Raw genomic sequence first — 26,162 nt, 5'->3', positions numbered from 1 at the left:
ATAATACAGTCCACACTCAAAGGCGATTACTATAATTTTTGACATGCGGTAGGTTTTGTATTGTATAACTACACAATCATTATATTAATTCAGATTTTTTTTTCAGGCTTGGGCTCATACAGTATATAGGCCTATGCATATGTATAAGCCCTAATATTCATATGTGTGTTTTGAATTTATTATCACCTTATAAAGCGCTGTCCATTTCATTGTGTTAGGCTTTGAAACAACATTCACAACGACCATGTTTTCCACGCAATTTCAACCTGCTGTTGAACTTCTTTTTCAAATTGGTCAATCACAGTGAGGTGATGCTAAGTGTTGGATGTGATTTTCGATTGCATTTGCATTGATATCAGAGTGGTTAGTGACAATTGAGCCCTGAGTACCAGGCCTTTAGCGACCTGATGGTCGTTAAGCGAGTTGGGTACCACTAAGCATGTCCAGAGTGCATACGAGGAGATTACCTGACTCAACGGTCTTGTGGAATTTTACTGGAGTCGTGGCTGCTATTGTGGCAGTAAAATGGTCACCGCAACAGCCCTATGCTTATGTGTGTGTCCCTATCCAGGGGAACTGTACGAAGTGTGACAGCCGTGACGACCTGAAGGAGTACTCAAGCATCCTGTCGGCCATGAAGGTGCTGATGTTCACAGAGACGGAGAACTGGGAGATATCCAAACTACTGGCGGCCATCCTGCACATGGGCAAATTGCGCTACGAGGGTGAGCTGAGGCGGCCATTTTGGAAAGAGAGTGTTGTTGCACAATTACAATGACTTTCAATTTGGCACAGGAGCTAGACAGAGAAGACCAACTGTAGGGGAAAAAAGGATTATGTTCATGCACTGTTTGCTGCTCCCACAAGCATGGCCCTAAAGTGTGACTAATATGCAACAAAATATTTTGCTTGTTAGGCCAGGAGTTTTATTTTGGGGGCGTTGTGCAATTATGAAAACAATCAGGAGATCAACGATCATAGCAATGAATGAATAACAGATCTCTTTTGTATATTGTCATCACAAACCTGACGTTTTTAAAGAGACAGTGTACAATTTTAAATGTAATGCATCTCAATAGGAAAATTGTGTTTTTACACAATGTAGAAACCTAATATTCCACAAATTACTTTGAAATTTCAATGACAGGTATTCGTATCAACATTTTTACTTTTATAATAAGCTAATGTATTTATAGTGTTACATATTAGGTTCTAGGGCACAGCATATGCTTCAAAAGTAGCAAGAATTCATTTAAGCCCAAAATATGCTCAATGAATTCCAAAAATCTAATTTTCTTGTGCTCATAAATTTGATATGGTGATCCTAACTTTTTAAACTTGGGAGCCCCAGTGCCACCAATTACACATGTTAATTTGGTGCCCTGCCCACAAGTGATTTAAAAAATATATACCTAAAAGTGTTATTGACGATTACTTGTGGGAGAAGCAAACTGAGGCGATATTACCGCTGAGTAACCAACACTGGCATGAACACACACTACATAGATCAGGGAAGGGCCTTTGATGTGGGTGGGAGCCACAAAAAATGTGAACTCAGTTGATCTGCTTACCTACTTGTGTACACCTCTTGACAGTTGAGATAAATCTTTGAACTTTTAGAGTTAATGTCGTTCCATTCTACACATTTTGCCATGGAGCAGAGAGGAACGTTTTCTGTTTTACAGCTAATTTCCTGCAATTCTACAGATTTTGCCATGTTGTGTAGAGAAAATGTTGAAATTGCACCTTGTGTATTTTACTATTCTAACTTGAAACAGTAAGTTGAGACCCCGACTAATTCTTGTTTTTTTAATGGATCTGAGGGCGTCCGGGGGCCGCCAGTTGCCCATCCCTGACATCGATAGTACAGTGTCTATCTAGAGAAGTGATGCCAAAGAGTCATTGGAATGTTTGTGTTAGTTGTTAAGCCCTGTCTCGTTCTCACCTAGTGAATTTTGCGAGAGGTTTATTGAGGGGTAGTTGTCCTAAACTGGCACCTGACTACACGTTAGCTATTGAGTTAGAAGTTATAAATGCACTTAGCAAAATTTCTTGGCTAATTGACTTGCTTTCCCCCTTTCATCCTCCTTTATAACACATACACTCCAACAGCCCGTTGCTATGACAACCTGGATGCCTGCGTGGTAGTGCGATCTCCAGACCTGTCCACTGCCGCATCTCTGATGGAGGTGGGCAGTAGATTCTTACCTGTACAAGATCTCTATGTTGGGCTTGTACTGTAGACTGCGTCACTCTGTATGGTGTTTGTGTATTGTGTTGTTGTTGTACTCTACTACAGTATGTTGTTGTGTTGTTGTTGAGGTGGACATTAAGGACGTGATGTCATGTCTAACCACTCGTACCCTGATCACCCGGGGCGAAAATGTGTCCACCCCCCTCAGCATGGAACAGGGCCTGGATGTCAGGGACGCCTTCGTCAAGGTCAGGTCAGGACCATACATACATACATACATACATACATACATACATACATACATACATACATACATACATACATACATACATACATACATACATACGTGTGAACACGGACACCTTTTATTATCAAAGTGAGGACACACACACTCCTAAATCGGATTCCTCACAGAAGGTCAAAGTTCCCTTCTGTCTAATGAAAGCTGTTCCTCCGAGAGCATCTACGACACCCACTCATGGTGTAAATGAACGTTGTCCCTCCTGTCCCAGGGTATCTATGGGAGGCTGTTTGTGTGGATTGTGGACAAGATCAACGCGGCCATCTTCAGACCTCCGTCCTGTCAGAGTAAGATCATAAGGAGGTCCATTGGCCTGCTCGACATCTTTGGCTTCGAGAACTTCATTGTCAACAGGTGAGTCCTCTGACTGACCCAAGCTTTGGGGATGTTGTAGCCATTTGGTTCAAATTCAAAGGTCTAAAAGATTTGTTTTCTGTTTAGGGGACGTTGTATGTGGAACATGAAATGACATAATTGTTATGATTTCCATTCTCTATTGGAAAATTGGATGACAATGGTATGTGCCCGACTAAAGTCAGACAATAGAGACAGCCTCTTTTGTTGATTTGTGCGGTTGACATGCTCACTGAAGGGCTTTATACTCTAATGGCTGTCTAGGGACTGGCTCTCGCTACATTTCTTCCCTGTTGATTTGAGCAGCTGTCCATACATTTTGCCAGCGAGAATCACAGACATACACACAAATAACCACACACACACACACACCTGGACAAATTTGACCATCAAAGTAAGGATAGCCACACCCCTAAATTGATTGGCTGTTGAGTAACCGGCTATGTTTCTTCTTCCCTGAAGCTTTGAGCAGCTGTGCATAAACTTTGCCAATGAGAACCTGCAGCAGTTCTTTGTGAGGCATGTGTTCAAGCTGGAGCAGGAGGAGTACAACCTAGAGGACATCAACTGGCAGCACATCGAGTTCACTGACAACCAGGATGCCCTGGACATGATCGGCAATAAACCCATGAACATCATATCTCTCATAGACGAGGAGAGCAAGTTCCCCAAGGTACAGTACCAATTTGGCAATTTAACATTTTATGAAAATCAATATGCATATTTGTGCTTAGGTTTTGTGAGAGGGGATGGACAGTTGGAGGAAGTGAATGTTTGTTATTTAGAACTCTGTACTGAGGGACCGGTTTTTGTGACAAATTATCTAAGAGACATGCAGAGAGGATCCCCGTATTGCACACCAATACCATGGCGCAACAACTATGCCTTTGCCCCTGAGTGGGTTAAAAAAGTGCCATAGAATTGTTTTTGGTCCGAATTAGCACCCTAATCCTATGCCCCTTTATTATAATACTGTATATGCCATTTAGCAGCTGCTTTTACCCAAAGTAACTTAGTCATGCATGCATACAATTTATGTACTGGTGGTCCCGGGAATTGAACCCAATATCTTGCCGTTGCAAGCGCCATGCTCTACCAACTAAGCTACAGCGGACCATATAGTGAATAGGGTATAATTTCAGACACAACCTAAATGTTTTTTCTCTGTTTGTGTCTCACAGGGAACAGAGTCCACCATGCTATATAAACTCAACTCCCAGCACAAACTCAACACCAACTACCACCCCCCTAAGAACACCTACGAGACCCAGTTTGGCATCCAGCACTTTGCTGGGGTGGTCCACTATGAGACCAGAGGTAGGCCTATTGTAAGGCATTGGCTTCACACTCAACCCAATTCATTGCAATCACATAATAAAGTCCCTGATGCTCCATGTAGTAGGACTTGGTTGGATTCTATAGGTAGGTTCATGGTCAGAAGACCAGGTATTGAACTCCAGCAAGTCTATTAGTTGTTCATATGCTCCATATCAAATCAACTCCTAGCCCCTACACCCTAGTCACGTGTGAAGATCAGAGAGGATATGCCATGTGTAAGCAATGTGGTAATGGCTCCACCTTGCCCTCTGATGATTTACATCTATCATATCTCCACAAGTGCATAGTTAAGGGGCCGGGGCTAGGGGTTTGTTTGGGATTGGACGTGGCTGACTCCTGTGTGTTTCAGGCTTCCTGGAGAAGAATCGTGACAGCCTCCACACTGACATTATCCAGCTGGTCCACTCCTCCAAGAACAAGTTCATCAAGCAGATCTTCCAGGCTGACGTCACCATGGTGAGAGATGACGTGTCTGGTGGTCACATAGTGAGGATGTTACGATGACACCTTGAATGTATTTTCCCTACTCACTCCACCAGGCTGTGTCCACTAAGCATAAGGACGAAAGGCTTAGAGTAGGTCACGATGGTGGAATTCCAGAGAGGGTTTAAACTATATAAATACAATAACTAGAACGTGCCTCCCCATTCAAGTCAACAGGTCTGTAATGGGTGAACCGGTAGCCATTTTAAAAGTGTACCCACTTATTTTTCTATGGTTATGACATCTTTTGTGATCTATAGTCCGAAGTTCTCTCTCAATTCTTACTTTTCTTTACTATTCCTACTACTATTGTGTCCCTTAGCATTAGGGGAGCGGTGGTGTTAGCCATGCCTATCTTCATCTCTTTCTCTCATTTTGGTTGTGTTCTCTTGTTCTGTCTGACCCCAGTTTCTGTGTGGCTATCTGCCTCCCACCACTCCTTCTCCGAAGGTAAACAATGGCCATTCTTTCTGTGGTAAAACAATTCTGTATATAAACCCTGGATTGCTGATGCTATGCATTGGCCATTGATAGGCTTTGAAGCAACCGGTTGGCCATATTGGCACTCCCAAGAAATAGCAGTCCTCCATAGGAACGAATGGAATTATATAGCATTTCAATTAAATGTTTCAAGAACAAAATAACATGTATTTAAGTATTTTTTTCTGTTGTAGTGGGGACAGTAACATTAGTAGTCATCTTCAAAATATATTTATTTATTTATTTATTTAGCTCACATATAATTTAAAAATATGCATTAAGGTGTCTAACAGAATAAGTGTCAAAACCGAATGTAGACATTAATAAATGCATTTACAGAGGGGAGAACAAGTATTTGATAAACTGCCGATTTTACAGGTTTTCCTACTTACAAAGCATGTAGAGGTCTGTAATTTGTATCATAGGTACACTTCAACTGTGAGAGACGGAATCTAAAACAAAAATCCAGAAAATCACATTGTATGATTTTTAAGTAATTAATTTGCATTGTATTGCATGACATAAGTATTTGATACATCAAAAAATCAGAACTTAATATTTGGTACAGAAACCTTTGTTTGCAATTAAAGAGATCATACGTTTCCTGTAGTTCTTGACCAGGGTTGCACACACTGCAGCAGGGATTTTGGCTCACTCCTCCATACAGACCTCCAGATCCTTCAGGTTTCGGGGCTGTCGATGGGCAATATGGACTTTCAGCTCCCTCCAAAGATGTTCTATTGGGTTCAGGTCTGGAGACTGGCTAGGCCACTCCAGGACCTTAAGATGCTTCTTACGGAGCCACTCCTTAGTTGCCCTGGCAGCAGGAAACGTATGATCTCTGTAATTGCAAACAAAGGTTTCTGTACCAAATATTAAGTTCTGCTTTTCTGATGTATCAATTACTTATGTCATGCAATAAAATGCAAATTAATTACTTAAAAATCATACAATGTGATTTTCTGGATTTTTGTTTTAGATTCCGCCTCTCACAGTTGAAGTGTACCTATGATAAAAATGACAGACCTCTACATGCTTTGTAAGTAGGAAACACTGCCGATTTTGCAGGTTATCAAATACTTGTCTCCCCACTGTATATTGCTTCCAAAAACTTTTTTTTGCTATGGAAGAGGAGTACCAAGATGGCTACGCACCCTGTCAGTCATCCAGAGTTTATTCACATCCCTGGGTAAACCCAGATCTCACTGCTACCAACACACCTTGTGTATCTTGTGTTTCTCCCAAAACTCTTCTCTATCCATCCATCCATCCATCCTCTGGAACTCAAACCTGTTTCTGTCCCTCTTTCTTTTCAGTCTTCACCCCAGTGGTACTAATATTAAAACAGTGATTCTCAAATATGTTTTTCTTAATCTGACCACGTCATTTGTCACTGCGACCTTGCAGGAACTGGCCACAACCCAGCAGGAGGTCCGAACCCACTATTTGAGAAATACTGTGATTTAGAGTTGTGTTTAGAGTTTACACCAGGGGTCTTCAACCTTTTCTTGCCCAGTGACCCCGTCCCAGTTAAACCCGGCAACCCAGGGACCCCCATCATATGTTATCAAAAAACTAAATGTGCATGTCTTGTCTTATCAGATAATGGCAATGAGATCAAGCCGTCCTTCATGAACTGACCCCTGTAAAATGGTATAGAATCAGCTTGGACCTTCTTTTTAAAAATATTTTCAGTGGTATTGTTAACAAAAACGCCCCCATTAAGAAAATGAGAATTAAAAAACAGGTTCAGTCCCTGGTTCGACCGTGATCTGGCAGAGTTACTCCACCTCAAGAATCCCATTTTGCGAAAAGCTCGGCGCATGCATACTCAGACTGACTGGCCCTCATTCAGGCAAAATGAGAAAGGAGTGCACTCAAGCTATCCGGAAGTCGATGTCCGTCCAACATTTCCTCATCTCCCACCCCTTCTAATGCGACTAGTCCCGATGCTCCTCCCTCTTTTTCACCTCTCCCTTCAGGCAGTCACTGAGTCAGAGGTGCTAAAGGAGCTCCTTAAATTTGACCCCAAAAACATCTGGGTCAGATGGTTTAGATCCTTTCTTCTTTAAGGTTGCAGCCCCTATCATCGTCAAGCCTATCTCTGACCTTTTTAACCTGTCTTTCCTATCTGGGGAGGTTCCTATAGCTTGGAAGGCAGCCACTGTGGATTCTTTATATAAAGGGGAAGATCAAGCTGATCTTAACTGTTATAGGCCAATTTCTATTTTGCCCTGTTTATCAAGTGTTGGAAAAACAAATAAATGATCAACTGACTGGCTTTCTTGATGTCTATAGTATTCTCTCTCTCTCTGGTATGAAATCTGGTTTCTGCTCAGGTTATGGATATGTCACTGCAACCTTAAAGGTCCTAAATGATGTCACCATTGCCCTTGATGCTAAGCAATGTTTAGCTGCTGTTCTTATTGACTTGGCCAAAGCTTTTGATACGGTAGACCATTCCATTCTTGTGTCTCTGAGGGGTCTTTGGCCTGGTTTGCTAACTACCTCTCTCAAAGAGTGCAGTGTATAAAGTCAGAACATCTGCTGTCTTAGCCACTGCCTGTAACCAAGGGATTACCCCAGGGCTTGATCCTAGGCCACACGCGCTTCTCAATTTACATCAAAAACATAGCTCAGGCAGTAGGAATCTCTCTCATCCATTTATATACAGATGATAGTCTTATAGTCAGCTGGCTCCTCCCTTTATTTTCTGTTAAATGCTCTACAATAAAGCTTTCTTAGTGTCCAACAAGCTTTCTCTGCCCTTAACCTTCTTCTGAACACCTCCAAAACAAAGGTCATGTGGTTTGGTAAGAAGAATGCCCCTCTGAGGGTTTGGAGCTTGAGGAAGTCACCTCATACAAGTACTTGGGAGTATGGCTAGAGGGTGTACTGTCCTTCTCTCAACACATATCAAAGCTGCAGGCTAAGGTTAAATCTAGACTTGGTTTCCTCTATCGTAATCGCTCCTCTTTCACCCCAGCTGCCAAACTAACCCTGATTCAGATGACCATCCTACCCATGCTAGATTACGGAGATATAATTTATAGATTGGTAGGTAAGGGTGCTCTAGAGTGGCTAGATGTTCTTTACCATTCTGGCATCAGATTTGCCACCGATGCTCGTTATAGGACACATCAATGCACTCTGTACACATCTGTAAACTGGTCATCTCTGTATACCCATCGCAAGACCCACTGGTTGATGCTTATTTATAAAACCCTCTTAGGTCTCATTCCCCCTATCTGAGATACCTACTGCAGCCCTTATCCTCCACATACAACACCCGTTCTGCCTGCCACATTCTGTTAAAGGTCCCCAAAGTACACACATCTCTTCAGTCAAAGACTCAATGATGGACACTCTTACTGATAGTTGTGTGGCAGCTTCACGTGATGTATTGTTGTCTCTACCTTCTTGCCTTTGTGCTGTTTTCTGTGCCCAATAATGTTTGTACCATGTTTTGTGCTGCTACTATGTTGTTGTCATGTGGTGTTGCTACCATGCTGTGTTGTCACGTGTTGCTGCTATTCTATGTTGTCATCTTAGGTGTCTCTTTATGCAGTGTTGTGGTGTCTCTCTTGTCGTGATGTGTGTTTTGTCCTATATTTTTCATTTTTAAGTCCCCGTCCCCACAGGAGTCCTTTTGCCTTTTGGTAGGCCGTCATTGTGAATAATAATTTGTTCTTAACTGACTCGCCTAGTTAAATAAAGGTTCAAAAATAAAATCAACATTTTTAAAATGAATGCATTTGGTAGAGAGTTTTTCATTATTTTGACCTCCCCACATTAGAATTGGAAGAGGAAGTGTAATCTCTAGCATAGCCTATTAAAAAGGTAACTCCAAACACATTTCTGCTAAGAGCAGCTGTTAGCTGGTTAAACAAAGGTTAGCATGTGTTGGAAAAAAATGTATGTCCAAGTCAAAAAAGCTTACCAGCAACCAGTGGCACTTGCCGCACTGGTAGCCAATTTGCGGGTGCTGTTGTTCAATTGTCATTGTCATTCAATTTGTGGTATACATATTGATTCTTGAAGAATATGACTTATACATGGCAATCCTTTCATCCATAGCTCGGTCTAGTGTTTGAATTTTCCCAGCCCCATCCCTCAGATTAGCAAACAAAGTGTCAGGGTCAGGTTGTTAAAATTACAAATACATTGCTCTCTGTGTGTGTGTGTTGCCAGGGTATGGAGACCAGGAAGCGATCCCCTACTCTGAGTAGCCAGTTCAAGCTTTCTCTGGAGCTGCTGATGAGAACCCTCAATGTATGTCAGCCTTTCTTTGTCCGCTGCATCAAACCCAATGAGCTCAAGAAACCCATGGTGAGTCCAACCTGACATTAGTATAAAAGAGTGTGGGTGGGGGTGTATTTGCCTGTGTGTGTGCGCGTACATGTGTGTGTACATGCCTGTGTGTGTGTGTGTGATTGCGTGCGTGCCTGTGTGTGTGTCACGATGTTCGTTTACCATTCCCTTACAGCTGTTCCCTTTAATCTGTCTGTGTGTCTGTCCACCTAGCTGTTTGACAGGGAGCTGTGTGTGCGTCAGCTGAGGTACTCTGGGATGATGGAGACCATTCGTATCAGACGCGCTGGTTACCCCATCAGATACACCTTCGGAGAGTTCGTAGACCGCTACCGTGTCCTCATGCCCGGAGTCAAACCTGCCAACAGACAGGTTAGCAGAGCTGGGCCCTGTCCATTAGGCACTAAACGAGAGAAAAAAAAAACAGAATGAAACAAGGGCCTCCTGGACTTTTCCAATAAGAAACGCTTGTTTTCTGTAACAAAACGTTTTAGAACATCTGTTTTCTGTCCTAATGAACACAACCCTGCTGTCACTTTCGATTATATTACTATGTTCTGTTACTCTACTTCAGGATGGCTATTAGTTCATTTAGGTGTCATTCATTCCCTGGTGTTTTCTCATAGGATGACCTGAGAGGGACGTGTCAGAAGATAGTGGAGGCTGTTCTTGGACGAGATGACGACTGGGAGATTGGGAAGACCAAGATCTTTCTTAAGGTGACTAGATTACATTGATTGCAAATCACATATCATATTTTCACCTACATTGTTACACATATTACGATAAAATAAAGTGCACTCTTTCTCTCTCTTTCACTCCCACCGCTCTCCCTCTCCTTCTCAGGACCACCATGACATGCAGCTGGAGATAGACAGGGACAAGACCATCACTGACAAGGCCATCCTCATCCAAAAAGCTGTTAGAGGAATGAAGGAGAGGTGAGGAAGGAGGGAGTAGAGGGGAGGGTGAGGCTGGAAGGGATGGAGAAAGGGGGAGAGGAAAGAGGAGGGACACGAGGGAGGGTGAGAAGGGGGGGAAAGGGGACATGCAGTGTTGGTGGGGTGGGGATTCCTTGAAGGATCCTCTTTAAGTTACGATCTTTGTTTTGTTTATCCATATTGTACTTAGGGACAACGTTTAACTTATCCCTCATAGATCGAATTCAGATACTACCGTTGAATTGTCTGGACATTTCAATTCACAAATATTGTGTTTTAGAGCTTCAGTATTATATAATATGTTTCCATATGCACCTCTCCCCACCCCTCCCTCCCCCTGTGTCTTTTCCAGGACTAACTTCCTGAGAATGAGGAGGTCAGTGACACTCATTCAGAAGATGTGGCGCGGCTATCGGTGCAGGAAGGACTACAGTGCGGTGAGTTCTTCTATATCCATGATTACTGACATTTCACAACTGTCCATTTCCTGGATGGTTCACTTGGACATATCCCTGGGCAGGAATGACGTTTAGTCCCTTAATGAACACACCTTAAAAGACCGTCCCACAGTTATTGAATTATGGGTTGTAGTTATGTTGCTATAACGTTATAGTTGTGTTATATTGGTGTAGTTATTTTGTTAGAATGTTATATTGGTGTTTGAGAGTTCTGTTGGTGTCTCCTCTCCAGATGAGGGTTGGCTTCCTGCGCCTACAAGCCCTCTATAGATCAAGAAAACTCTTTGTCACCTACCAATTGGCCAGGACTTGCGTCACTCAAATACAGGCCCGTTGCCGTGGTTTCATGGTGAGGCGGTCTTTTTGGAGGCAGCTGCATGCGGTGATCACCATCCAGGCATACACCCGGGGCATGATCGCACGGAGGGTTACCCAGAGACTCAGGGCAGAGGTAAGATGCTACACTACTTATAGGCATATGCATACACACAGAGATAGACACAAAGCAAGGCAACAGGGCTAAAGTAAGGCCATTTAAATCTGATCAAATCAAACTTTATCCAACAGTGCAGTTCAAGAAGAGTTAAGAAAATATTACCAAATAAACTAAAGTAAAAAATAATAAAAATTAACATAACAATAACGAGGCTATAAACAGGGGGTACCGGTACAGAGTCAGTGTGCGGGGATACAGGTTAGTTGAAGTTATTTGTACATGTAGGTAGGGGTGAAGTGACTGTGCACAAATAAACAGTAAGTAGCAGCAGTGTACAAAACAAATGGGGGGGTGTCAATGTAAATAGTCCATTGGCCATTTGATTAATTGTTCAGCAGTCTTATGGCTTGGGGGTAGAAGCAGTTAAGGAGCCTTTTGGTCCTAGACTTGGCACCCCGGTGCCGCTTGCCGTGCGGTAGCAGAGAAAACAGTCTATGACTTGAGTGACTGGAGTCTCTGACAATTTTATGGGCTTTCCGCCTATTATATAGGTACTGGATGGCAGGAAGCTTGGCCCACGTGATGTACTGGGCCGTACACACTACCCTCTGCAGGACCTTACGGTCAGATGCTGAGCAGTTGCCATAGCAGGCGGTGATGCAACAGGTCAGGATGCTCTCAATGGTGCAGCTGTATAACATTCTGAAGATCTGGGGACCCATGCCAAATGTTTTCAGTCTCCTGAGGGGTTTTGTCGTGCCCTCTTCACAAGCGTCTTGGTTTGTTTGGACCATGATGGTTTGCTGGTGATGTGGACACCAAGGAACTTGAAACTCTCGACCCGCTGCACTACAACCCTGTCGATGTTGGCCTGTTCGGCCACCTCTTTCCTGTAGTCCACGATCAGCTCCTTTGTCTTGCTCACATTGAGGGAGAGGTTGTTGTCCTGGCACCAGACTGCCAGTTCTCTGACCTCCTCTCTTTAGGCTGTCTCATCGTTGTCGGTGATCAGACCAACAACTGTTATGTCGTCAGCAAACTTAATGATGGTGTTGGAGTCGTGTTTGGCCACGCAGTCGTGGGTGAACAGGGAGTACAGGAAGGGACTAAGTACAAACCCATGAGGGGCCCCAGTGTTGAAGATCAGCGTGGCAGACGTGTTGTTGCCTACCCTTAACACCTGGGGGTGACCCGTCAGGAAGTTCAGGATCCAGTTGCGGAGGGAGGTGTTTAGTCCCGGGGTCCTTTGCTTAGTGATGCACTTCGTGGGCACTATGGTGTTGAACGCGGAGCTGTAGTCAATGAACAACATTCTCACATAGGTGTTCCTTTTTTCCAGATGGGAAAGGGCATTGTGGAGTGCGATTGAGATTGCGTCATCTGTGGATCTTTTGGGGTGGTATGCAATCCGTCTGGCCCTGCAGCTTTAAGAATGTTGACCTGTTTAAAGGTCTTGCCCACATCGGCTACTGAGAGCGTTACCACACAGTCACCCAGAACAGCTGGTGCTCTCGTGCATGCTTCGGTGTTGCTTGCCTCGAAGCGAGCATAAAAGGCATTTCGCTCGTCTGGTAGGCTCGCGTCACTGGGCAGCTCGCGTCTGGGTTTCCCTTTGTAGTCCGTAATAGTTTTCAAGCCCTGCCCCATCCGACGGGCGTCAGAGCCGGTGTAGTAGGATTCAATCTTAATCATGTATTGACGCTTTGCTTGTTTGATGGTTCGTCTGAGGGCATAGCGGGATTTCTTCTAAGCATCCGGATTAGTGTCCCGCTCCCTGAAAGCGACAGTTCTAGCCTTTAGCTCGATGTGGATGTTGCATGTAATCCATGGCTTCTGGTTTGGATATGTACATACAGTCACTGGGGAGGCGACATCGTCGATGCACTTATTGATGAAGCTGATGACTATTCTCCTCAATGCCATTGGATGAATCCCGGAACATATTCCAGTTTGTGCTAGCAAAACAGTTCTGTAGCGTAGCATCCGCGTCATCTGACCACTTCCGTATTGAGCGAGTCTCTGGTACTTCCTGCTTTAGTTTTTGATTATAAGCAGGAATCAGGAGAATAGAATTATGGTCAGATTTGCCAAATGGAGGGCGGAGGAGAGCTTTGTATACATCTCTGTGTGTGGAGTAAAGGTGGTCTAGAGTTTTTTTTCCCCTCTGGTTGCACATGTGACAAAAAAAAAATTTGGTAAAACTTATTTAAGTATACCTGCATTAAAGTCCCCGGCCACTAGGAGTGCCGCTTCTGGATAAGCCTTTTCTTGTTTGCTTATGGCCTTATATAGTTGGTTGAGTGTGGCGTTAGTGCCAGCATCGGTTTGTGGTGGTAAATAGACGGCTACGGATAATATAGATGAGAATTCTCTAGGTAGATAGTGTGGTCTACAGCTTATCATAAGGTACTCTCGCTCAGGTGAGCAATACCTTGAGACTTCTTTAATATTAGACATCGTGCACCAGCTGTTATTGCGAAAAAGACACACATCTCCACCCCTCGTCTTACCAGCTTCTAGTAACATTTAAGAACTTTTATGAGAATTTGTAAGTAATTAAACAACTCTCTCCCTCATTTCGTAGCACCGGCGGCGCCAAAAGGCAGAAGGCCAGCGTCTGGTCGAGGAGGAGCGCCTGAGGAACCAGATGACGGTGCGACGAGCGCGGGCCGAGGCCGAGAGGAGTCACAAGGAGCGCCTGGCCGAGCTGACCCGTCAGGAGGAGGAGAGGGAGATGGAGGCACGGGAGGAGGCACGACGAAAGAAGGAGATGGTGGAACAGGTTCCTGAAGCACCTAATGGTTTACTTAGGGGCAAATCTTAACTTCCACTTTTGTCAAATTTTCACTTAGTCATGAATTGATGTTAAGTCACAAATTTGACTTAAATGTAAGTTATGATTTGTTCCATAAAGAGGTTATGTGGAGGTTTTGAAAGATTTCAACCAGAAGTAGCGCTCACAAGCTAAAATAGCCTATTAACTTCTTTGGGACTGGGGGGCAGTATTGAGTAGTTTGAATAATAAGATGCCTAGAGTAAACTGCCTGCTACTCAGGCTCAAAAGCTAGAATATGCATTTAATTAGTAGATTTGGATAGAGGACACTCTGAAGTTTCTAAAACTGTTTGAAGGATGTCTATGAGTATAACAGAACTCATATGGCAGGCAAAAACCTGAGAAAAAATCCAACCAGGAAGTGGGAAATCTGAGGCTTGTAGTTTTCAAGTCATTGCATATGGGGTCATGTTGCACTCCCTAAGGCTTCCACTAAATGTCAACAGTCTTTAGAACCTTGTTTGAGGCTTCTATTGTGAAGGGGGGAAGAATGAGAGCTGTTTCAACCAGGTGTCTGGCAGAGTGCCATGAGCTCTGTCTCGCGCGCACCCGTGAGAGTTAGCTGCGTTCCATTGCATTTCCAAAGACAAAGGAATTGTCCGGTAAGTTTATCTTTAGAATGGTGTAAAATACTTATATTTTTGAGGAATTTTAATTATGGTATTTCTGTTGTTTTGGATTTGGCGCCCTGCAATTTCACTGGCTGTTGGTGAGGTGGGACGCTAGCGTCCAACATATCCCAGAGATGTTAATTAACCTTTTCAATATTACTACTACCCAATATCTTGTCTTTAGTTTATCTGGTAAACTTTCATATCGTACTCTGTTGACTTACGTTTTTATTATTGACATGATCAATGTATTACCCATTTTGGTAATCTCTTCCTCACCTGCATATGCAATAGTCAGTCACAGATCGGTTCATGCTGTCCAAGCTACACATAGAGTACCCTGTGTTACAGTGGGGCAAAAAAGTATTTAGTCAGCCACCAATTGTGCAAGTTCTCCCACTTAAAAATATGAGAGAGGCCTGTAATTTTCATCATAGGTACACTTCAAATATGACAGACAAAATGAGAAAGAAAATTCCTGAAAATCACATTGTAGGATTTTTAATGAGTTTATTTGCAAATTATGGTGGAAAATAAGTATTTGGTCAATAACAAAAGTTTATCTCAATACTTTGTTATATACTCTTTGTTGGCAATGACAGAGGTCAAATGTTTTCTGTAAGTCTTCACAAGGTTTTCACACACTGTTGCTGGTATTTTGGCCCATTCCTCCATGCAGATCTCTTCTAGAGCAGTGATGTTTTGGGGCTGTTGCTGGGCAACACGGACTTTCAACTCCCTCCAAAGATTTTCTATGGTGTTGAGATCTGGAGACTGGCTAGGCCTCTCCAGGACCTTGAAATGCTTCTTACGAAGCCACTCCTTCGTTGCCCGGGTGGTGTGTTTGGGATCATTGTCATGCTGAAAGACCCAGCCACGTTTCATCTTCAATGCCCTTGCTGATGGAAGGAGGTTTACACTCAAAATCTCACGATACATGGCCCCATTCATTCTTTCCTTTACACGGATCAGTCGTCCTGGTCCCTTTGCAGAAAAACAGCCCCAAAGCATGATGTTTCCACCCCCGTGCTTCACAGTAGGTATGGTGTTCTTTGGATGCAACTTAGCATTCTTTGTCCTCCAAACACGACGAGTTGAGTTTTTACCAAAAAGTTATATTTTGGTTTCATCTGACCATAAGACATTCTCCCAATCTTCTTCTGGATCATCCAAATGCTCTCTAGCAAACTTCAGACGGGCCTGGACATGTACTGGCTTAAGCAGGGGGACACATCTGGCACTGCAGGATTTGAGTCCCTGGCGGCGTAGTGTGTTACTACTGATGGTAGGCTTTGTTACTTTGGTCCCAGCTCTCTGCAGGTCATTCACTAGGTCCCCCCGTGTGGTTCTGAGATTTTTGCTCACCATTCTTGTGATCATTTTGACCCCACAGGGTGAGATTTTGCTTGGAGCCCCAGATCGAGGGAGATTATCAGTGGTCTTGTATGTCTTCCATTTCCTAATAATTGCTCCCACAGTTGATTTCTTCAAACCAAGCTGCTTACCTATTGCAGATTCAGTCTTCCCAGCCTGGTGCAGGTCTACAATTTTGTTTCTGGTGTCCTTTTGACAGCTCTTTGGTCTTGGCCATAGTGGAGTTTGGAGTGTGACTGCTTGAGGTTGTGGACAGGTGTCTTTTATACTGATAACAAGTTCAAACAGGTGCCATTAATACAGGTAACGAGTGGAGGACAGAGGAGCCTCTTAAAGATGAAGCTACAGGTCTGTGAGAGCCAGAAATCTTGCTTGTTTGTAGGTGACCAAATACTTATTTTCCACCATAATTTGCAAATAAATTCATTAAAAATCCTACAATGTGATTTAAATTTTTTTTTAAATAATTTTGTCTGTCATAGTTGACGTGTACCTATGATGAAAATTACAGGCCTCTCTCATCTTTTTAAGTGGGATAACTTGCACAATTGGTGGCTGACTAAATACTTTTTTGCCCCACTGTATATGTTTGATGTTGTCCTTTGTTTTTACTCTGTGCCTATAACTCAACCTCAACCCAACAGGTGGAGCGGGAAAGGCAGCAGCCGGTGGACCACTCAGACATGGTGGACCAGATGTTTGGCTTCCTGGGGAACACAGGGGCACTGCCCAACTTGGAGGGACAGGGGCCGGCCGGCTTCGAGGTGAGATGGGGGGTTAGGGGCGGTGGTGGGGAGTAGGGCAGTAGATACTGTCTGTGTAGGTACAGTGGAGTATGTGCAAGGGGTAGGGGTATAGATGTAAGGGGTATGGGTTTAGATGTAGGATGTGTGTGTCTGTGTGCCTTGATGTATATGTCTGTCTGTGTGCGTGGGTGGGTTGGGGGATGCACCTGCTTGTATCCCTGCCTCCATGTGTGCCTCACTGGCTCACTGGCACACACACCCGCAGCCTCCACAAGGACCCCTCTCCCCCAAACAGCTCTCATCAGGGTCAACTACACCCTTATCACTATTGGCCTAGCGTCGTCCGGGTTAGGGAGGGCTTGGTCGGTAGGGATGTCCTTGTCTCATCGCGCACCAGCGACTCTTGTTGCGGGCCCGGGCGCAGTGCGCGCTAGCCAAGGGTGCCAGGTACACAGTGTTTCCTCCGGCACATTGGTGCGGCTGGATTCCGGGTTGGATGCGCACTGCGTTAAGAAGCAGTGCGGCTAGGTTGGGTTGTGTATCGGAGGACGCATGACTTTCAACCTTTGTCTCTCCCGAGCCCGTACGGGAGTTGTAGCGATGAGACAAGATAGTAGCTACTACAACAATTGGACACCACGAAATTGGGGAGAAAAAGGGGTGTCAAAAAATAAAAATAAAAATACACCCTTATTCATGTCCTCATTACATGTAGTACCACAAGACCTCTGTTCAGCAACATATGTTTAAACAATGGAAGTATTTCTAGAAACAAATCTAGAAAAAAATGCTGGAGCTCTTAATAGTGCTATAAACCAAAACAAAAATAAGTTTTGAGATTTGTATTACAGATTTGTTCAAATTAAACAGCAAAGGCCTTTAAACACTTGTTGGATAATAATTGTAAAAATGAAATGCCTTATGATGTCTGGCAGAGTTGACATAAATCCAGTTAGTTGCACTTTACAATTAAAAAAATATATAATTAGGAGGCTGATACTTTGGTCTATCAAAATATATATTTAAAATGTTGTCCATATTTTTGTGGAAAATGTTGAGATTGTCTCATCTTTCCATTCTGGAAAGATGAGACAAGATGAGACACACACATCTGGTCCCTGAGCTCTAAAACAGCAACATTTTCTCTCCACCTCACGGCACAATATGTAAAATAACATGAGATTAGCTATAAAATGTAAATTTCTCTCCCCCATGGCAAAACAAGATCCCTTTCTCAGACCTCAAAAAATGGTATCAGTGTAAAACTGCACTATGCCACTGGTGTGCCTGTGTGTGTGTGTGTGTGCGCACCTGTGCCTCTTTGCATGTCTCTGTGTCTCTGTGTCTGTTTACATGGGTGTTGTAGGACCTGGAAGTGGCTCTGCGGGCCGAGGAGGAGGAGGACTTAGACGAAGCTCTCCCTCTGCCTGACGACGAGGAAGAGGACCTGTCGGAGTACAAGTTCTCCAAGTTCGCCACCATGTACTTCCAGGGCACCACCACACACAAATACGTGCGGCGACCGCTCAAGCAGCCTCTGCTCTTCCATGAGGATGAGGGTGACCAGCTGGTGAGTTGACCTCTGATTTTTGACCTTTTACCAATCGTGTGTGTTCGCCATTGTGGTCCTACAGCTTTGCAAATGAGCCCTGAGTCATGAGTGTCTAACTGAATATTACCTTAACCCCACTAAGGCTACCCCCCCACACACACAATCAATTTCAGATCATTCGGGCACGAAATTAAGAACATGCTAATACCTAACTGAACTTTTGTGGGTGGAGGAGGGGGGGCAAACATACTAAAGGTAACATTTGGTGACTGTAGCCAGTTAAACCAAACCAAAGATGGCTGTCTGTCCAAATACTGCTTACTGGGTCAGGAAACCAATGCAGACAGTGCCTTACAAAATTATTCAGACCTCTTGTTCCCCAATGCTGGAAGGAGGGCCCGAGTGGGAAAAGTTTGGGAACCCCTGTATTGAACTACCAATACACATCAAAGATGAATTGAGCTGTAGAACAGGAATGAAACTGCTCAGGGATGGCCATTGGTGATTTAAAAATGGCTACAGAGTTCAATGGCTGTAATGGGAGAAAACTGAGGACGGATCAACAACATTTTAGTGTCTCCACAATAATGACCTAACGGAGTGAAAACAAAAAAAACAAATATACAGAATACAAATATTTGATAGCAAGACTTGAAAATTGCTATCTATCCATGATCACCAACATCTGACAGAGCTTGAAGAATTTTGAAAATAATAATGGGCAAATATTGCACAATGCAGGTGTGCAAAGTTCTTATAGACTTACCCAAGAAGACTCAACAGCTGTAATCGATGCCAAAGTTGTTACTAGTATGTATTGACTCAGGGAGCAAAATACTGTACTTATGCAATGACTATATTTTAGTTATTTAATTTGTGCTAATCTTTTTATATATATGTGTGTATGTGTATAATATATATATGTATGTATATATATTATATATATATGTGTGTAATATATATATACATATATGTACAGTGGGGCAAAAAAGTATTTAGTCAGCCACCAATTGTGCAAGTTCTCCCACTTAAAAAGATGAGAGAGGCCTGTAATTTTCATCATAGGTACACTTCAACTATGACAGACAAAATGGAGAGAAAAAAATCCAGAAAATCACATTGTGGGATTTTTAATTAAATTATTTGCAAATTATGGTGGAAAATAAGTATTTGGTCACCTACAAACAAGCAAGAGGTTTTTAGAATTTTTTGCAAATATATATACAAAAATAAAAAATGAGTATAAGTATTCAGACCCTTTACTCAGTACTTTGTTAAAGCATCTTTGGCAGCGATTACAGCCTCAAGTCTTCTTGGGTATAACGCTGCAAGCTTGGCACACTTGCTTTTGGAGAATTTCTCCCATTCTTCTCAACAGATCCTTTCTGTCAGGTTGGATGGGGAGCGTAGCTGCACAGTTATTTTCAGGTCTCTTTACAGATGTTCGATAAGGTTCAAGTCCGAGCTCTGGCTGGGCCACTCAAGGACAATAAGAGACTTGTCCAGATGCCACTCCTGCATTGTCTTGGCTGTGTGCTTAGAGTCGTTGTTTTGTTGGAAGGTAATCCTTCCCTCCAGTCTGTGATCCTGAGCGCTTTGGAGCAGGTTTTCATCAAGGATCTCTCTGTACTTTGCTTCGTTCATCTTTCCCTCGATCCTGACTAGTCTCCCAGTCCCTGCAGCTGAAAAACATCCCCACAGCATAATGCTGCCACCACCATCGCTTCACCGTAGGGATGGTGCCAGGTTTCCTCCTGATGTGACTCTTGGCATTCAGGCCAGAGTTCAATCTTGGTTTCATCAGACCAGAGAGTCTCTAGGTACCTTTTGGCAAACTCTAAGCAGGCTGTCATGTGCCTTTTACTGAGGATTGGCTTCCTTCTGACCACCCTATCATGAAGGCCTGATTGGTGGAGTGCTGCAAAGATGGTTGTCCTTCTGGAAGGTTCTCCCATCTCCACAGATGAACTCTGGAGCTCTGTCAGAGTGACCATCGGGTTCTTGGTCACCTCCCTGACCAAGGTCCTTCTCCTACGGTTCTTCTTCCATTTAAGAAATATGGAGGCCACTGTGTTCTTGGGGACCTTCGATGTTGCAGAAATGTTTTGGTACCCTTCCCAAGATCTGAGCCTAGACGCAATCCTGTCTCTGAGCTCTACGGACAATTCATTCGACCTCATGGCTTGTTTTTTTCTCTGACATACACTGTCAACTGTGGTACCTTGTATAGACAGATGTGTGCCTTTCCAAATCACGTCCAATCAATTGAATTTACCACAGGTGGACTCCAATCAATTTGTAGAAACATCTCAAGGATGATCAATGGAAACAGGATGCACCTGAACTAAAATGCTAGTTTCATAGCAAAGTGTCTGAATACTTAATACTTAAAAATATTTCTGTTTAAAAAATATCAACATTTATCATAAATGTCAGAAACTGTTTTCTCTTTGTTATTATAGGGTATTTTGTGTAGAGTGATGAGCAAAAACATTAATTTAATCAATTTTAGAATAAGGCTGTAATGTAACAAAATGTGTAAAAAGGGAAGGGGTCTAAATACTTTCTGAATGCACTATAATTGAGCAATTTGGCCAAACAATCTCTTGAAAACCAATCCCAATCCCCCCATCCCCCAGGCAGCCCTGGCGGTGTGGATCACGGTGCTGAGGTTCATGGGGGACCTGCCTGAACCGAAGTACCACACCGCCATCAGTGACGGCTCAGAGAAGATCCCCGTCATGACCAAGATCTACGAGACGCTGAGCAAGAGGACCTACAAGAGAGAGCTGCAGGAGCTCCAGACTGTGGAGGGAGAGGTGAGGGTGAGCTCCGAAGTGAAGCCTCCCCTAGGTACAGATTCAGGATCAGCTTCCCCTCTCCTAAACATAGTTGAGACAGGGGATAGAATGTGGGTGGGAAGAGTGGGGGAGGGGGTAAAGGGGAGATAAATGAGTGAGAAGTTGAGAGAGTGGGGTGGGGTGGGTAGAGAAGGGATGAAAGGGAGGACGTGAGAGAATGTGGGGTTGAGGAGTCGGGGGAGGTGTGCAAAAAGGTGTTTGATTTATTTTTTTTGCCCAAATTTGAATGTTGTGAAAAGTCTGTGCAACTTCCAGCGCGCGTTTACTGTGAACACTAAGGTTGTACTCGCTTTAAGTTACAGTTTTAACAGTGGTCAAGTAGACTACGGTGGCTATTTGATCATACTGCAGGCCTACCAGAGTGGCCTTCCATCAGAAACAATGGAGAAAATGCAGCCCATTAAATTTTAACATGGAAATAGCTGTTCTATCATTCAGCCTACAGTAGCATCCAAAGTGTGATTTTCAATATAGGCCTACATTCCATGAGGCCTGTATTGAACACAGGGCTTGACATTAACCTGTTTATCCACTTGTCCTTCAGACAAGGAGGTAACTGAAAATGATGTTCCAATCAAATGTTATTCGTCACATGCACCGAATACAGGTGTAGACCTTACCATGAAATGCTTACTTACAAGTCCTTAACCAACAATGCAGTTCAAGAAATAGAGTTGAGAAAATATTTCTTAAATAAACTAAAGTAAAAAATAAGATAAAAGTAACACAATAAAATAACAGTAACGAGGCTATATATGGGGGGTACCGGTACCGAGTCAATGTGCGGGGGTACAGGTTAGTCAAGATAATTTGTACATGCAGGTAGGGGTAGAGTGATTAGCAGTCTTATGGCTTGGTGGTAGAAGCTGTTAAGAAGCCTTTTGGACCTAGACTTGGCACTCCGGTACCGCTTGCTGTTCGGTAGCAGAGAGAACAGTATATGACTTGGGTGACTGCGATCTTTTAACATGTTTTGAGCTTTCCTTTAATACCGCCTAGTATGTAGGTCCTGGATGGCAGGAAGATTGGCCCAAGTGATGTACTGGGCCATACGCACTACCCTCTGTAGCGTCTTACGGTCGGATGCCGAGTAGTTGCCATACCAGGCGGTGATGCAACAGGTCAGGATGCTCTCAATGGTGCAGTTGTAGAACTTTTTGAGGATATGGGGACCCATGCCAAATCTTTTCAGTCTGCTGAGGGGGAAACTGTGTTGTCGTGCCCTCTTCACGACTGTTGGTGTGTTTGGACCATGATAGTTTGTTGGTGATGTGGACACCAAGGCACTTTAAACTCTCGACCCACTCCGCTGTTGGGTTATTTGATGCAAGAAACCACTTTGCAAAATAAAATGCATTATTATTCCCATACCATTATTACACAGAATCAGACAAATTGTGCTACTCTCTGCCTATTGGCTACTTAGCTTATTCAAGTCTGTCTCAAAATACAACACTGCCACCTTTAAGAAAAAAAAGATCTATATCTGACTTGCTTTTCAAAGATGTCTAGAAATGTACACGTTTTGTGCTCTTGTAGGAAGCAATTACTCCCCTATTTCTGACTACAAATGATCTATAACTGGGCTAATAACTCACTAACTAACAAAGTATATGAACAAAATGTGCATATTGGCCTACTGCAGCTCTGATTGTTTATGCCGCACTGGTCTGTATAGAGTACGTGCTGAGTAGTGCGTGCCAATACAATAGAATCCTACTCTGATGCTTTCTGCCTACAACAAATCTCTTGCCTACAGTAGTTTGTTTTGTTTCTGTATGTTCAAATCAAATCAAATTTATTTATATAGCCCTTCGTACATCAGCTGATATCTCAAAGTGCTGTACAGAAACCCAGCCTAAAACCCCAAACAGCAAGCAATGCAGGTGTAGAAGCACGGTGGCTAGGAAAAACTCCCTAGAAAGGCCAAAACCTAGAAAGAAACCTAGAGAGGAACCAGGCTATGTGGGGTGGCCAGTCCTCTTCTGGCTGTGCCGGGTGGAGATTATAACAGAACATGGCCAAGATGTTCAAATGTTCATAAATGACCAGCATGGTCGTATAATAATAAGGCAGAACAGTTGAAAATGGAGCAGCAGCACGGCCAGGTGGACTGGGGACAGCAAGGAGTCATCATGTCAGGTAGTCCTGGGGCATGGTCCTAGGGCTCAGGTCCTCCGAGAGAGAGAGAGAGAGAGAGAGAGAGAGAGAGAGAGAGAGAAAGAGAGAATTAGAGAACGCACACTTAGATTCACACAGGACACCGAATAGGACAGGAGAGGTACTCCAGATATAACAAACTGACCCTAGCCCCCCGACACATTAACTACTGCAGCATAAATACTGGAGGCTGAGACAGGAGGGGTCAGGAGACACTGTGGCCCCATCCAAGGACACCCCAGACAGGGCCAAACAGGAAGGATATAACCCCACCCACTTTGCCAAAGCACAGCCCCCACACCACTAGAGGGATATCTTCAACCACCAACTTACCATCCTGAGACAAGGCTGAGTATAGCCCACAAAGAACTCCGCCATGGCACAACCCAAGCGGGGGCGCCATCCCAGACAGGATGACCACATCAGTGAATCAACCCACTCAGGTGACGCACCCCTTCCAGGGACGGCAAGAGAGAGCCCCAGTAAGCCAGTGACTCAGCCCCTGTAATAGGGTTAGAGGCAGAGAATCCCAGTGGGAAGAGGGGAACCGGCCAGGCAGAGACAGCAAGGGCGGTTCGTTGCTCCAGAGCCTTTCCGTTCACCTTCCCACTCCTGGGCCAGACTACACTCAATCATATGACCCACTGACGAGATAAGTCTTCAGTAAGGACTTAAAGGTTGAGACCGAGTTTGCGTCTCTGACATGGGTAGGCAGACCGTTCCATAAAAATGGAGCTCTATAGGAGAAAGCCCTGCCTCCAGCTGTTTGCTTAGAAATTCTAGGGACAATTAGGAGGCCTGCGTCTTGTGACCGTAGCGTATGTGTAGGTATGTACGGCAGGACCAAATCAGAGAGATAGGTAGGAGCAAGCCCATGTAATGCTTTGTAGGTTAGCAGTAAAACCTTGAAATCAGCCCTTGCTTTGACAGGAAGCCAGTGTAGAGAGGCTAGCACTGGAGTAATATGATCAAATTTTTTGGTTCTAGTCAGAATTCGAGCAGCCGTATTTAGTACTAACTGAAGTTTATTTAGTGCTTTATCTGGGTAGCCGGAAAGTAGAGCATTGCAGTAGTCTAACCTAGAAGTGACAAAAGCATGGATAAATTTTTCTGCATCATTTTTAGACACAAACCTTTTGAGTCAAAATCACTTTGAGTCAAAGTGCAAGTCGAGATCTACAACTCAGATTTTTTTTTACAATGACTTAAAAACATACGCCAAATGCAGCATTAACCAATTAAAAACAGTACTGTAGCAATGATGTTTGTAAAGTAGGCTATAGGCCCAAATCATTATTACCGCATATTGGTTTTGCTTGAATTGCCCTGCCAATAAATTGTTGTTCAGGATAAAAAATATATATATATTTCCAAATTTGAGGTAGTGTCACGCCTTGGTCTTAGTATTTTGTGTTTTCTTTAATTATTTGTTCAGGCCAGGGTGTGACATGGGTTTATTGTGTTGTCGTATTGGGTTTTTTGTAGGCATTGGGATTGTGGCTGATTAGGGGTGTGTCTAGCATAGGCTTGGCTGCCTGAGGCGGTTCTCAATCAGAGTCAGGTGATTCTCGTTGTCTCTGATTGGGAACCATATTTAGGTAGCCTGGGTTTCACTGTGTATTTTGTGGGTTATTGTTCCTGTCTCAGTGTGTTTGTATTCACCAGACAGGCTGTATTAGGTTTTCACATTTTCCGTTTGTTGTTTTTGTATTTGTTCGTATTTTCATTCATTAAACATGTATCGAACTAACCACGCTGCATTTTGGTCCGACTCTCCTTCGACGGAAGAAAGCCGTAACAGAATCACCCACCACACACGGACCAAGCAGCGTGGTAACAGGCAGCGACAGCAGGAAAAGCAAAAGGAGGAATGGACATGGGAAGACGTGTTGGATGGCAAAGGTTGTTACACTTGGGAGGAGATACTGGCCGGAAGAGATCGCCTCCCATGGGAACAGGTGGAGGCACTTAGGAGAGCAGAGGCAGCCGGAGATAAGAGCCGACGATACGAGGGAATACGGTTGGCAAGGAAGCCCGAAAAGCAGCCCCAAAAATGTATTGGGGGGGGGCTCAGGGAGAGAGTGGCAGAGTCAGGAGTCAGACCTGAGCCAACTCTCCCTGTTAATCGTGAGGAGCAGCGATCAAAGGACTTCTGGACTTGGGAAGAGATATTGGACGGAAAAGGACCATGGGCGCAGCCTGGTGAATATCGACGCTCCAAAGAAGAACTAGAGGCGGCGAGAGCGGAGAGGCACTGGTATGAAGAGGCAGCACGGCGATGCGGATGGAAGCCTGAGAGTCACCTCCAAAAATGTATTGGGGGGGGGCTCACAGGGAGTATGGCGATGCCAGGTAGGAGACCTGCGCAAACTCCCTGTGCTTACCGGGGGCTAGAGAGACCGGGCAGGCACCGTGTTATGCTATGGAGCGCACGGTGTCTCCAGTGCGGTGCATAGCCCGGTGCGGTACATACCAGCTCTTCGTATTGGCCGGGCTAGAGTGGGCATCGAGCCAGGTAAAGTTGGGCAGGCTTGGTGCTCAAGAGCTCCAGTGCGCCTGCACGGTCCGGTCTATCCAGAGCCACCTCCACACACCAGTCCTCCGGTAGCAGCTCCCCGCACCAGGCTTCCTGTGCGTGTTCTCGATCCAGTACCACCAGTTCCAGCACCACGCACCAGGCCTTCAGTGCGCCTCGCCTGTTCAGCACAGCCAGAGCCTTCCTTTCCT

The 26,162-nt window shown here is 44.1% G+C and overlaps 1 pseudogene; it reads left to right on the top strand.

The window, feature by feature from the left end:
- The window catches only part of LOC112258022, a 95,704-nt pseudogene that overhangs the window by 31,167 nt on the left and 38,375 nt on the right, over nucleotides 1–26,162 (top strand).

The sequence above is a fragment of the Oncorhynchus tshawytscha genome, linkage group LG09 (genome assembly GCF_018296145.1).
Source record: "Oncorhynchus tshawytscha isolate Ot180627B linkage group LG09, Otsh_v2.0, whole genome shotgun sequence".
NCBI classification, from domain to species: Eukaryota; Metazoa; Chordata; class Actinopteri; order Salmoniformes; family Salmonidae; genus Oncorhynchus; species Oncorhynchus tshawytscha.
The sequence above is the reverse complement of the archived record's forward strand: the minus strand, read 5'-3'. Positions and strand labels throughout refer to the sequence as shown.